Here is a 6000-nt window from a genome sequence, read left to right as displayed (position 1 = left end):
AACATTTACATAAAATCAAAATAACTCTATCTAAACTTTGATAGACTTTGTAGCACTCTACATTTGAATTTTAGCCTTAAATTTATTGTGAGGCATCTAAAGCATAAAAAACACCACTCATTTAAAGACATAAATACTGTACACCAATTCTAGCAATATTTTTGAAATATGTTAGTCATTTAATTTTATTCATCCCCCCCCCCCCCCCCCTTAGGATTAACTACAAATTAGGTATGAGTAGTAAATTTGGGCTCTTTCCTTGTTGAAATGGGAACAAAATACAGAAGAGACGTGTTCTCTTTCTGTTGTTAATCATATCAATCAGTGGTTCCAAACTTTTTTTTTTGACCAGGCACCGCTTGACCACGGACCACTCCCCAACATTAGTACTAACATCTGTGAAGTTTTGGATCTTCCTTTTCCTTTCCCCTGCTTTAAAGACTAAAGCCAGACATTATAGTATACATCCAATTTGGGTCAATTTTAGGTTCGGTTTGGTTATTTGGGGTGCTGAATCAGAAAACTGCATTCAATAGACCACATCAGCTCTAGTTTCTGATACAGCACATATGCCATCCGGTAGTCACCATCTCCTTGCCCACAGAAAACCATATTTAATAAGCCTCAGCACTATAAGAGGGTTTCACGGGACCAGATGCTCTTGTTGCAACAGTGCAGTAACGGTGAGGCCGCTGACCATATTTTAGTTCTTGTGGAGCACTGGTGGTCCACGGACTACAGCTTGGAAACCACTGATATAAATAACACACAATGCTCCCTGTTTCCAAAATTGTAATGTATCAAATATATACCATTAGGCTGCAGAATTAACAGCTTGACCCCATGACTCAGTGCTATGGAATCATGGAAATTGTAGTTTGTTGAGGCACCAGCCCTCTTTGGCCTTGCAAAACTAAATGCCTTGCAAAACTATAACTCCCATGATTCCATAGTATTGAGCCATGGCAGTTAAAATCTGCATTAATTCTAGTGTAGATGCAACCTTATAAGCATAAATCAACAATGAAATAAAAGATAAACTCTAGCATAACTCTCTCAAAACACAAATATTTGTGAGATACCCATGCAGTTTTAAGCAGTTAATTAATTAAGCAGATCAGATGCTGAATCCAGATGAAGTTAGCTGAGCTTAATTGTCATTGAAACTAATAGGAGTTAACCCATAACCAACTTGTTCCATGGATTTCAACGGGCCACAACTTTGTATAATACTCAGTGCACTCCTATGTATCCGGTTCACACCATCAGGCCTCCATATCCACGGATTCTACATCCAAAGATTCAACTATGCACAGATTGAAAATATTTATTTTTTTAAATCCAAAAAAGGAAAGCCTGATTTTACCAGTTTATATAAGGGATACTATTTTACTGTGTCGTATGCACTGGGACTTGATCATCCAAGGATTGTGGTACCCACAGGGGCCCTGGAAAGAAAATCCAGTGGATACCAAGGAGTTGCTGTATTTTTAAAAAACAGAATTCCCACAATGAGCTCAAAAACAGTTTGATTGGTCTGTTTTCCAGGACAATTTATGAGCAATACTTTTAAAACACTTTTTTTTTAAAAAAAATCCCCTTTTCTCTTAATTTATACACAGCCCCCCTCCCCCAAAGAACTGAAAATGAAAAGGCACAGTGATAAGATCAATAGCAACTGGGATAAATCTGTGCCTCTAATTTTCACCTCAAACGTCAAGGTGATGATCACCGAGAAGCTGCTAAACCTGATAGGATTGTATTACAAAAACCTGTAGAACAAGTTCAGTTTCAGTGCAAGGGCAGAAGAATACAAAATCTACAAGCTAAACAGGGTGTTGTAAGATTTAATTGATATTTATAATTCATTCCCAGTTTGCCAGCAGAAATGAGAGCGCCTCAGATGTTATAATATATATCGTTGTTTTCCGAACTGCATAACCACACATAAAGCAAAATTTTCTAGGGAGAACTGGATGTATGCTTTGAGGAGGAAAAGCCCTTGGTTGCAAACTCACTTCATAATCTATGGTGTGATGGTTGCTATGAGGTTTCTGGACTGTATGGCCATGTTCCAGAAGAATTTTCTCCTGACATTTCATCCACATGTATGGCAGCCATCCTCAGAGGTTGTGAGGTCCTCTGGCACAACTACTTAGCATAGAAGCAACACATTCCCATTTTTTTGTTTTGTTCATTTGGGTTACTGCTGTGCATTTACAGGATGTTTTTAGCTACTGAAAATGGCCAATGCCCATTTCACGGTTTGTCCTATCACTGTCACAGGCATACTTGTTAAGGGCATCTCAGAGGGCCTTTTTCTCTTAAAAGCCACATTAACTCTAGATACAAGAGCCAGCCCATGCAAAGGTTTTAGTATTGAATTGGACTCTGGGGACCAGGGTTTAATCCCTTCCTCAGCCATGGAAACCCACTGGTTGACTATGGGCAACTCACACCATCTCAGCCTCAGAAGAAGGTAATGGGAAACCCCCTTTCAATCTTGCCAAGAAAACCTTCCACAGATATATAAACCCATTTTTTCTAGTTTCCAACAAACCTCACAACCTTTGAGGATGACTGCCATAGATGCAGGCGAAACTTCAGGAGAGAATCTTTTGGAACATGGCCATATAGCCCAAAAAAGCTACAACCCAATCAGAAAAGACTTGGAGGCATATAACAAATTCAGAAAAAAATGACTACTATCACACCACCTCCTAATGCCTGAACTAAACCTATTTGAGTATTATAATTTCTGGAGTTTCAAAAAAAAAAAAAAAGGAAACATTGAAGCATTAGATCTTTACATGAATATCCAGTTAAGGCGTCATTCAATATTCAAGCCTAATACTTACTTTATGTCTGCCAGGTGGGAAAATTGAAAGGCTAGGATGAAACGGCTGCTCTTTTTGACAGCTTTTATTTATGGGTTTCACTCAATATGAGAATAATCGACATCCACCCGGTGGAAGTCTCAATTGCGCTAGTCTAAGAATTAACAGTGAGCTGACTTGAATCTATGGAAGGGAACACAGAGGGTTCCTTGTAGTCGTTATTCTATTTCCAGTAACAATTCCATCTGGGGTTCATCTACACTGGAGGATTAATGCAATTTAGCACCACTTTGACTGCCATGGCATCATGGGAGTTGTAGTTCTACAAGCTGTTACGCCTTCTCTACCAAAGAATGCTGGTGCCTCTCCAAACTATTACTCTCAGATCCCAAAGCACTGAGAACTGGCATTCAAAGTAATGTCAAACTGCATTAATCCTCCAGTGCAGATGCACCCCTAGTATCTATATCTGCATGACATAGCTTCCTTGATATACATGGGAAACCGTTTGGAAATTAAAAGAAACTTTAGAGAAGTATGGGAATGGCTACAAAAAAACCTATGTTACATAAGGAAGGAAACACTAAAGGAAGTCATGCTATGATGTTGGGTGGTCCTTTCAAGTATACATTCAATGATGTAGACCAGCGTTTCTCAGCCTGGGGGTCGGGACCCCTGGGGGAGGTCGTGAGGGGGTTGTCAGAGGGATCACCAAAGACCATCAGAAAACAGTATTTTCTGTTGGTCATGGGAGTTGTGTGTGCCAAGTTTGGTTCAATTCCATCATTGGTGGAGTTCAGAATGCTCTTTGATTGTAGGTGAACTATAAATCCCAGCAACGATAACTCACAATGACAAAATCAACCCCACCCCCATTACATTACGATTCAGAATAATAGCAAAATTACAGTTATGAAGTAGCAGTGGAAATAATTTTATGGTTGGGGGTCACCACAATTTGAGGAACTGTATTAAGGGGTTGCGGCATTAGGAAGGCTGAGAACCACTGACACACAGTCTTGCTGGAAGACCTAGAAATTCCTAGAGAGACTTTCTCCCAGGTAAAAAGTACCGATTTTTTTATTTATGTTTTTCACTTTCACAGGGATTTGTGCCTTTGTTCCAGTGAATGTGGAAGGTTGATGGTAATTATGAAAGGCTTCATAACTTGTACTCCTATCAAGACAAGCCTCTTGATCCCTGAACTCAATAATCATAAACAGATTTGAAGTACTCAGGTAAAAAAAAAAACAACCCTGCTTTCAGAGGTAGAGGTCGTTATACAGACCAATTTTCTGATGCACTGAAGCATCTATGCAGTTAAGTTCTCCTATGCTGAATGAGTCCATGTATTGCAGAAGTGTACACAAAAGAGAAGGTTAAGTGCAAAAGTGACTGCTCCTTATTGCACAATTCTCTATTAAAACATCTTTGTAGATCTGGTTCTTACTGGTGTTTCACAGTTACAGTCAAATCCGAACCATGGTTATTTTCTCTGCTTCCAAGAATCAATGGATGTCCTTGCAAGAAAAACAACCTTATGAATATGTCCTTAAAAATGACTCTCTGAGTTTAATAGTTACGATTACTTCCAAATAAATCCAAATGGGAACCATACATCATAATCAAAAATGTAAAGTTTCCAATGCTTGGGTTTTACTTACAAAAGCTGTACCAAACTAGTAAGTCCACTGCTGACTACTTTGACACATTGATGTTCACCAACATCCCAGGGAGAAGCGCAACAGAGTTCTTGCGACCCTGGAGAAGGTAGGTAGTGGTAGGCTCCATGGCAGCCCCCTTGGCCTTAAGGTCCTGCTGATTAATGCCAGATCCGTTAATGGTAAGACCGCGGCCATCCAGGACTTGATCACGGATGAGAGGGCGGATCTGGCATGCATCACCGAGACCTGGCTGGATGAGCTGGGGGGAGTAAATCTCACCCAGTTGTGTCCACCTGGTTTCGGAGTGCATCAGCAGGCCAGACAAGGGGGGCGGGGAGGAGGGGTCGCAGTGGTCTTCCGGCAATCCATCGCCGTGACCAGATGCGTTGTCCCGCAAGCTTCTGGGTTTGAATGTGTCCACTTGAAGGTGGGGAGCCGTGACAGTGTGGGGTTCCTGTTGGTGTATCGTCCACCCCGAGATCCAGCAGCTTCCCTGTCTGAGTTAGCGGAGGTGGTCTCTAATTCGGCTTTGCTCTCCCAGCACCTGGTGGTGCTGGGAGACTTTAACATCCACGCCGAGACCACTTTATCTGGCGCAGCTCAGGACTTTATGGCCACCATGACGGCCATAGGACTGTCACAGATAATATCCGGCCCCACGCATCAAGCTGGGCACACTCTCGACCTTGTCTTTGTGGCGGACGACGAATTGATCAGAGTGGAAGATCAAAACATCCTTCCAGTGTCATGGTCTGACCATCATCTGATCACATTTAGACTTACTGCGACCCTAAACCTCCGCAGGGGTGGAGGACAAATTAAGATGGTCCGCCCTAGGAGACTGATGGATCCGGATGGATTCCTGAGGAATCTTAGGGTTCTTCCTGCCTTGGAGCCTGGCGATTCTATCGACGCCTTGGTAACTCTCTATAACGGGGAGATGGCCAGGGCGTTAGATATGATCGCACCCGAACGCCCCATCTCGTTGCGTCGTGACAGGCCATCTCCTTGGTTCACCGAGGAGCTGGCTGTGATGAAGCACACGAGAAGGGGGCTAGAGCGCAAATGGAGGAAATCTCGAGATATATCTGATCGAACACGGGCTAGAGCCTCTCTTAAGGCATACTCCGTGGCCATACGGGCGGCCAGGAAGTCATTCACGACCGCTCGTATAGCATCTGCAGCAAATAGATCATCGGAGCTGTTTCGGGTCGTGGGAGAACTCCTCCACCCACCTGCGGTGGAGGGGGTCCCTGACGACCCCGCAGCTCGGTGTCGCGATTTCGCACACCATTTTGCAGATAAAGTCGCCCAGATACGCCTCGAGCTCGACTCCAATTCCATCGCAGTGCCTGAAGAGGTGACGGAGGTACCTGCTTGTCCAATTTTGTGGGATTCTTTTAGGCTTGTTCTTCCTGAAACCGTAGAGGAGGTTCTTGGGGCTGTGAGGGCGACCACCTCACCTCTAGACCCATGCCCATCTTGGCTCATTAAATCAG

Source organism: Anolis sagrei, chromosome 1 (assembly GCF_037176765.1).
Source record: "Anolis sagrei isolate rAnoSag1 chromosome 1, rAnoSag1.mat, whole genome shotgun sequence".
In the NCBI taxonomy this organism is placed as follows: Eukaryota; Metazoa; Chordata; class Lepidosauria; order Squamata; family Dactyloidae; genus Anolis; species Anolis sagrei.
Note: the sequence above shows the minus strand (reverse complement) of the source record.